At 42.3% G+C, this 9,679-nt stretch overlaps 1 protein-coding gene across 1 annotated transcript in view; it reads right to left on the bottom strand.

The window, feature by feature from the left end:
- Positions 1 to 9,679, bottom strand: part of clvs2 (clavesin 2) — a gene marked incomplete at both ends in the record, with an annotated part of 91,452 nt that overhangs the window by 10,684 nt on the left and 71,089 nt on the right. The window lies entirely within an intron of this gene.

The following is a 9,679-nucleotide window of genomic DNA, read 5'->3' as shown; positions in this document are numbered from 1 at the left end:
ACATGAAGGTTTTTAGCTTAGATTTAAATATTTTAAGGGTTTGGGCCTGTTTGATTTCTTCAGGGAGTTTGTTCCAGGAACATGCAGCAGCGTGACTGAAAGCTGCTGCACCGTGTTTTGTTTTTACTATTGGAATGATTAGCTGATTAGCCTCACCCTGCGTGAATATAGGGTGGGAGGAGGTCTGATATGTATTTTGGTCCAAGACCATTTTGTGATTTGTATGTAATTAAGAGGATTTTGAATTCAATTCTCTGAGAGACTGGTAGCCAGTGGAGGGATCATAGGATTGGTGTAATGTGTTCAAATTACAGATTGTCAATAAGTCTATAGTCGTTCGGTGAGAGGGCTATGTAGATTTGAGTGTCATCCGCATAGTTGTGGTAGGCAATTTTGTTCGTTTTTATGATGTGTCCCAATGGAAGCATGTAGAGATTAAATAGAAGGGGGCCAAGGATTGACCCTTGGGGAACCCCACATGTCATTTTCATTTGGTCCGATACAAAGTTGCCAATGGAGACATAGTAGCTTCTGTCCTGTAGGTAGGATCTAAACCAGTTTAGGGCAGTGCCCGAAAGTCCTTCCCAGGTTTTTAGTCTATCTATTAGAATGTCGTTGTCTACAGTGTCAAAGGCAGCGCTAAGATCTAGTAGTACCAAAACAGAGATTTTATTTTTATGCGAATGTCATTAAGGACCTTAATAAGGGCCGTTTCAGTGCTATAAAGCCTGATTGAAAGTCATCGAAGAGATCATTTAGGGTCAAATAATTGCTAAGTTGTTTGTGGGCAACCATTTGTGAATGGGTCTGCATCTCGGCAATTGTGAAACCTCGCAATCGAGCCAAACAAGTATTGTTGTGAAAAAAAGTGTTTTTTTCCGGTTTTTGGCATAGGACGACAAATGAAGCGATGAAGAACCCACTCTATATCATATCCAACAGTTTTACATTCACTAAATACCTACATTCAGTTAGCAAAGTCGGGTGGGGGGTATTAGTGTTGTAGACGATGACGAAGAAGACAACAGAATTTCAGACATTGATCTCCACATCAGTTCACTATCCATGGCACAGTCGTCTCCAGACAGACCTTCTGCTGTGTTCTTGGGTAAGTTTTTGTGAGTTACATGTGTTGTTTACTAGGATTTTGTGTTGTTTACTTATAGCCAAACAGTTATTTGTTGTTTTGTGAGTAAGGTAGAGAGCGCCTTTGTTAGCATCAGTTATTAAACCACTGGAACTGTGCTCACCACAATTATGCCACCCCTCTACAAAACTAATAGGAGATGGTGGGAGGAAGAAATAGGTTGTCAAAGATCAAACATAATGAATAAATACATTTGTTGCAGACCTACTAAACATGCAACATACTGTAATATGTTTCATGCACCATTTTAGTGTGTTTGTGTGTACCAGCTAGCCAAACAAGTGTTAGCTTGTTAGCTAGCTAGATAGCTTTGTTAGAGATATAATAGATTATATAAAAAGTTAATGCTTTTGTAATGAACGGTAATGTTGTGTGGAATCAAAAATAATGATTAATTCATTTATGTGTAGATTTGCTAGATTTGCATACATACTGTGGATTGAAATGATTTCACTAGCCTACTTCTTACAGTACAACAACAGTACACTGAGTCTATGGAAAACCTACACTAGCAGCAGGCCCGTCACTATGGGCGGGCCTCAGGGGGCCAGGCCCCCCCACAGACGTGCTGGTGCCCCCCCAACTGGCAGCCAGATATTTAAAAAAATATATATATTATTCATATTTTATGTTAAATGAAGACATTAAAATTGAGAAACAATAGTGTGTTTTTCATTTTGTTGGACGGGATTCTAGTGACAACCAATCATTTGAAAGTTGATAGTTGAAAGTTGCACGTTACGCACGCTGCTGCTCTCGCCATTTCAGTTGTGTGAGGCGAGCACTGAGCAGTTGAGTGAAATCTGCGCTTTTTGATGGATAAAGCTTTTTGAATAAAGATGGATATAAGAAAGTGGATTACCGGTAAATCCTCGAAAGGTGCAGCTGCACCCAACCCCGATGGACATACGTAGCACCAGCATTAGCGACTGTGGGCAGCCTGACACTAGCACCCCGACGGCTACCAAACCCGGATTATCCATATATTGCATCGGGTGAATGCCCTGGGGCACCAGCCAATGGGGGGGCACCAAATTATTCGGACAATGAATAGACCTTTAAAATATTTGGGGCACATTTTTAAAATATAGGCTATATTTACTGGAAGACATCCACACAGATAGACATCCACACAGATACAAAACTAACGGTTATATTTAGGCTATCATATAAATAATAAGATAAATAATTGCGAGTGCCCCACCCCCAGTCACAGACAAGTGCCCCCCCCCCCCCCCCAATCACAGACAGGTGCGCGATGACGCAGTGACGCCAAACTATCAACTAAGAAATCAAAATGGACAGGCGACAACTGAGTGGCTCTGCCAAGCGAAAAATTAAGCAATCCTGTCTTGTTCAGCGCATTGATGCATACAGGGCCCTGAATGGACTATTTGGCGTTTTGTTTGATTCCGACATGGACCGCGATTCTGTGCGTAAACGCGCTACTGCGCTCTCCTCCACATATCCAGATGACCTGGACAAAAACTTTGGAGATGAACTTATTCAGTTCAAGGATTTTGTGCGGGAGGAGACAACCTGTTCACCAGAGGAGATGCTTCAAATCCTGAGAATACATGGACTACAGACGACGTTCCAATGTGTGTTTGTCGCACTGAGGCTCTTCCTTACCGGTAAGGCTTACTTATGATTATTTGGGGCTAATATGACGCTGTGGCTGATTTGGGCCTGTGTGATGCACAGGGCTATAGCCTACGTCTGATACAGCATCACGAAGGTGAGCAGAGCGGCAAAGAGACAGGCGCTGTTTATTTCCATTTTTGGACTTGGTTGGTATTGAGCTTGTTTTATTGTAGTATACAGTATGTGCATTTTCCCCCTTTGTTATGGTTTTGCATGTAGTCTCAGGCCATTTATGATGGAAATAATTAGCCTATATTTAGAAAGTCGTGTTGCATTGGGATGTGAGTTGCATTCAGATTTGAGCATCAGTGTCAAGGCTATACTACGGCATTAGGCCCAACTGGGATGAGCCTGTACTGTAGTAATATGCTCTTGTAAATCTATGGTTTTTGTAACCATAGTAAATATCAAATTTTCACTTGCAAAGTAAAAAAATTAAATAAATAAAAAGTGTGTGTGTTGGGGGGGGGGCACACATCAAGTCTGGTCACCCTAGGGCACCCTAGGGGGTTAATCCGGGCCTGACGGCTACCACTAGTGAGGTAAGTCCTACTAGCCCAACTGTTAGGGCTAGGGCTACTACTAGCCTTGCTAGCCCCCCGATGAAAGTTTTGTTACTTTTCGAGCCACCAAACAGACTGCTACAAAGCGAGAACATGGACCTGTTCACTGCGGTTACTCTTGTGAACAGTGCATCTGAATGCATAAAATCACTGCGCACAGAGGATGAGTTTACTGCGCTCTGGGACCTCTGCTCTCCTCCAGCCTCAGCCACTGACGAGGCTGGTCCCAGCTGTCCAACTAAGAGAAGACGCACAATTAACAAGAGCTTTGGTGCATTTGTAGTTGAAGGAACGGTTGGACAGTCACAGAGGGACACTGGCGAAAAGACAGAGTTCCTGGGAGTGTTTTACAGTGTTATTGATGCTGTGCAAGGAGAGATGGATGCGCGTTTTGGAGAGCGCAGCTGCAAGCTCATTGGTGCGCTGGCTGCTTTAAACCCAGAGGCCGAGGATTTCATGGATCCATCGAAGGTCACTCCTCTCCTAAGATTAGCTCGAACTGAAGTGGTTGAATCTGAATATGCTGTGGCTCGTGGTGGGTTCCTGGTAAAGAAGATGGAGGACACCTCGTTTCCCCCCAAAGATGGACAATGGACAATAGCCAATATTCTCAGTATACATTCCACTCAGCACTCCAGGCCATGCCAACTGTCATCCAAGCTTATACACTCGCCCTAACTTTGGGAGCGTCTACCGCGACTTGTGAAAACTCTTTTTCAACACTTAAAAATGTTTTCTCTGAGCATCGGCGCAGCATGTTGCACAAGCGCAAGGCTCAACTGATTCAGCTTGCCTTCGAAAAGGACCTCACCCACAAGTTCAAGGATGAGTGGAAGGACTTACTGATGAGGAGATTCAGCACTGAAAAACGCCGCCTCCTTCTTTTCTGAGCCGGGTGTGTGTGTGTGTGTGTGTGTGTGTGTCCGTGTGAGCACACGCCGTGGTGATGTTTTGCTAGTTGTATTCTCGACAGCTTTTTCAACTGGAGAGATGAGCTGTTTGCACGGTTATGCTATATTTAATGTGCTTTGTGTATAACGTGTTCAATGATGAGGATCTGGCTGATCCTATTTGCTGTAGATGGGTGGTTTTAATGTGATGATCACACGATCGGTCGGTCTGTATCCCTTTTGGAAGTGCACTGATTGCGTGCCAGTCTCCTAATTTTAGTTACGTAGGCTATCCCTGGCATTTATTTAATTATTGTTCTTGTAAGTGTGCCGGGTTGGTGCCAATTATTGACCTGTGCGCATTGTAATGCACAACTTGGCCTCTCCACGCTATAAAGTAACTTGCATTCAAATAATTTTAGCTTAGGCCTACTCGGGTCGACAAGGCCTTGTAATAAACCAGCTTCGCCTGTGTTTATTGTTATGTTATTTGCTGCATTCTGATAATTTTAGGTCTAATCTTCATCGGTAGGCTACGTGTCCAATTTAGCCTCTGCAACCTACTATGCATGTCAGTGTTGCATGACGAATACCATAGCATATCGGATTATATAAAATAGTTCATAATAATTGTGCCCCCCCATGCAGTTCATTGGCCCACCCTAAGACTGGGCCCTGGTGACGGGTCTGACTAGCAGTGTGTCCACACCTCTGACCTGACATCTGTGCTACAGAATGACGAGGTGAGAGGTTCTGAGAGATGACACCTTGATGAGTCACCAGCACTTCAGGTAGTTGTCATTGTCATTGTATAAGCAATTCTATTTTATGAACATAGTAGTATTTTGTAAAAGTGGTGTGTTGGTAACAGTGGGCAATCATTTTAAATGTACTGTCTTCTTTTTTATTACAGCTTTGATGCCCAGATGGGATGGGAAGGAACTACACCAAGTCCCACTAGATGCTTTATGGACTATAATGATAAATGCATACACACAGACACAACATATTTTTTTTTTACTGTTCTATTATTGTATTGCTCAATTGTATCTTGCCTATTTTTTTCCATTGCTATGAATTTTACTCTCTTGTACTTGTAATGGGACGTAATAAACTTTTGGCACACATGGCAATAAAAAATCATGAATCTTGAATTATTATTATTATTATTATTATTATTATTTAGCTATTTAAACGTGTCAGCCCTGCAATTTTGACAGGTAGGTAATGACAGGTAGTGTAATGGGGGAGTGGTTGTCTTGAGGGTGTGGTTGTCTTGAGAAAGTGATTAGGGTGGAGTTAACCAGCTATTTTTCCCACCCATTACCTCTGTGAAAAAACTCTGTGAAGACTTTGAGCCTGGTTTTCTCAAAATGGTAATTTGGAGGGTATCAACATTCAAATATCCATGACTTCTTCAACTTGTTTCAGATTTCAATGTATGACACATCATTTTAAAGCTTAATTGTTCAGATTACCCTTTCATAATCTGGAAAAAACAGAAACATTTTGCCCTACTTGCGGACTTTTTAACCATGCCCTGTCACATTTCAATACATTTTCCTGTAAAGGGAAGGTTTGATATGGGTCTGTAGTTGTTTAGTACAAATGGGTCTAGGCCGTTCTTTTTTAGTAGAGGCTTAATAACTGCAGTTTTCAGGGCTTCAGGGAAGATTCCTGATGAAAGGGAAGTGTTGATTATTTGTATTAGTTCACCTGCCATGCAGCTAAATATGTTTTTTTAAAAGCTTGTTGGCAGGACATCAAGGACACAGATGGATGTTTTAAGGCGTGACATGATTTTATCTAGGGTCTTGTAATCGATGGTGTTAAATTGTGACATGGTTGTTATGTCTGCCCTATTTGGGGTTGTTCATGGGGACATGTTTTTCATGCCTGACACAGAAGAGCTAATGCCTCGTCTAATGGTTTCTATTTTATTAATGGTTTCTATTTTTATTTTATTTTTTAAGTATGCAAGCTCATTGCATTTAGTAGTCCAGTGAAATTCCTGAGCAATGGGTGTTGGGGGATTTGTAAGTCTGTCAACAGTTCTGAAAAGGATGCAGGCATTATTGATGTTATTGTTCATGATCTTAGAGAAAAATGATTGCCTGGCGCTTCTTATTTCTAAGTTATAGTTTTGAAGATTGTCTTTATAGATATCATAGTGGACTTGAAGGTTTGTTTTTCTCCATCTGCACTCTGCTTTATGACATTCTCTTTTTTGGGTCTTTACGGATGGGGCAGTTCTCCAGGGAGCTTCTTGCTTACCAGAGATGCATTTGGATCTAATGGGTGCAATATCATCAATGGTTTTTGTCATTTTTAAGTTGAAATCGTGTAGGACAGTGGTTCTCAACCTTTTTTGGGCCAGCGCCCCCCTGTCCATTATCGAGGTCTCTTACCGCCCGCCATCAAAAAAAAGTAGGCTTATTTTCTTCCCTGAATATTAATGTTGACTAATATTCTGTCTTATATCATTTAAAAAGCATGTCAATGAATGCCAAATGATAGATTTGATTTAACTGGGCAGTTGGAATATCATTATCATTAGTTTACCAGAGAGCAGAAAAGCGAATGTGAATGTGAATAAAAATGCTGTTTCTGAGTGTTGAACAAACTTAGACAAGATCAGAGAATACAAACAGACTGCTACGGAACAGCAGCAATTTCACACATGTCCGATGCAGAACAAACAGTAGGCTGCAGAACTGTACATTACAACTAACATTGTTAGTTTTTTTTAAGTGTGCTGGTGTTGCATTTCGACAAATTGCTGTTTTATGATGCTAATATTTATTCATTTTTTATTGGACTTTGGGGCGGTGGTGTCACAATATGGCGGCAAACGCTAGGGGGCTATTATTTTAATATTTATTAGTATTCTAAGGTATTATTTTCATAAACTGACCACTTAGTTCGAATTTCTCATATCAAAACATATCAAAACTTTTTTTTTTTTTTTTCGGGCATAAGGCCCTTACCTCCACCCCCCCAGAATGGGGGACCATAGTACTTTTATTTATTTATTTTGATATATTTAAGATGAAGGGTGGGGAGAGGGGGGGGAGACCAGGGTCGGGATGGGGAGGGATGGAAGTGGGAGGGATGGGGGGGGGGGTGGTGGGGGGAAGGAGGGAAGGGGGTTCAAGGGGAGAGTGGGGGTGGGGGGATAATGGGGAGGTCAGTGTGGGAGGGAAAGGGGAGGATGGAAAGGGGGACTACACTTATACAAGACAAACAATCAACCAACAGACTGACAGACAAGACAACGAGAAGGACAGGGAAAACAAAACATATCAAAACTTAACAAAGTTCCAAAGTTCAGAGCTCTGCGCTCTGGGAGCGCTCAGAGATGGGTGCTCTGACTGAAAACACGGTTTTGTCCGAGCGAACTGACAGTTCGTGCATTTACGAACGTACCCGTAATAACACTGCTGACAGCTGATCAATCGCAAGCAGACAGAGTAGTGGTTTCCTATAGCAACAAAAGACCCTGACAGCTGTTCGGAGTGCTTATGTGTTCGTTTCCAGGACATCAGAGGAGCAACATATCACTAAAAAGCGATCGTATATTTTAGTTTGTAAACGTTAAGACGAACACATCGCAATGCTAACCTCAGAATGGCACTAGGGATAACATCCACAACAACACTTAACAGTAATACATTTATGTAATATACTGTGATGAACCTGCGAGGGGAGGGGACATTCGTAGCTGATTTCTCTAGGTTCGATTATTGGTAAGCGAGAGAGAGCTTTCCGGACTACGATCGCTTTTTTGAGATAGGTTGTTCCTGCTGTGATGTTCTGGTATGGTGGTATGGTATTAGCACTAATTGTAACTAAATTAAATAAGCTGTATTGAAATGAAGCGAATAAAGTGAATGCGTAAGCGCAGAGGGTAGTGTGTATACGCGGGGAGTGAGTATTTGGCACGACAGGCTTACGTCACCGGCATTAAGGGAGGTCGACACAGAGTGTATTAAGCACGTATTTATTAAGTTTCACAGGCTAGTCAATGTCACAGGCGTGCTGGAGAGAGAGATGATCCAAAATAATAATAATAATAATGTCCGCTCGAACTCCGCTGGCACGCGGCCGCTCCTGCGCGTCCCGCCCGCGAATTTGCGGAACCTAGGATGGTAGGGGAAGGTAGGGCAATACCGCTACCTGATTGGTTGGCGAAGCACTCGTGAAGAGCCCCCTCATTGGCTGGCGGTATTGCCCTACCTTCCCTGCTTCGCCAACCAATCAGGTAGCGGTATTGCCCTACCTTCCCCTACCATCCTAGGTTCCGCAAATTCGCGTCCCGCCCAGCTGTTCCCCTTCCGGGATAGTTCTCCGCGGTGTCTCCGCTACACACACCCTTTCAGGATCTGCTGCTGCTGCTGTGGCTCTCTCTCTCTCTCTCTCTCTCTCTCTCTCTCTCTCTCTCTCTCTCTCTCTCTCTCTCTCTCTCTCTCTCTCTCTCTCTCACCACTTAATGCGCGAACGCCCCCCAAGAACACCTCAACGCCCCCCTTTTTAAAATATCTGTTCCAGCGCCCCCCGATGTTGTCTGAACACCCCCTGGGGGGCGGTACCGCCCCCGTTGAGAAACGATGGTGTAGGAGGTCATTTACTGAAGTTGAAATAGAAGTTTTGGGGAGGACTAGGGAAAAGGCCTGTGTGAACAGTGCATTGGTGTTTTCATTGATATATCGTTTGGAAATTGTTTTAGACATAGTTTGAATAGCCGGGAAGATAGATACGTCAAACAATATGCAACAATGGTCAGATAGGGCAATGTCAGTTACAATGACATTTGAAATATCTAGGCCTTTGGTGATGATAAGGTGCAGAGTGTGACCTCGATTATGAGTAGGGAGGTTCACATGTTGTTGAAGTTCAAAAACATCTAACAGAACAGAGAGTTCTTTGGCTTTGTTGTCCTCTGAGTTATCTACATTAATATTGAAATCACCAGCAATGATCAGACCATTAAATTCAGTAGTAATGATGGAGAGAAGTTCTGTAAGTTCATTAAAGAAGATAGTAGAGTATTGTGGTGGTCTGTATAAAATTATAAAAAGAATTCGAGTGGAACATTTAAAAACAACTGAAATATATTCAAATTATAAAAATTCCCAGAAGGATGTCTGTTTGCAGTTAAAACTGTCTCGGAAAAAATAGGCGATTCCACCACATTTTTTATGGGATCTGAAAAATATAGATATAAAACTTGACTGGTGGATAGTCCAAATCACTGTGGGTAGTCCAGTTAGAACTATGATGTCCCTTTATGTGTAGATACAATAACCAGGCCAGGTTACTATCAAAGGTTTTAATGGATGCGTGAACTTGTGGTTCTGCAAAGACAACAGAATGCAACTGTAAGAACATTACACAAACTCCACTGAACATACATATATACACATATACCTATGCCA

The sequence above is a fragment of the Nansenia antarctica genome (assembly GCF_963989245.1).
Source record: "Nansenia antarctica genome assembly, chromosome: 6".
Lineage (NCBI taxonomy): Eukaryota > Metazoa > Chordata > Actinopteri > Argentiniformes > Microstomatidae > Nansenia > Nansenia antarctica.
This window is presented reverse-complemented; position numbering and strand designations above follow the sequence as displayed.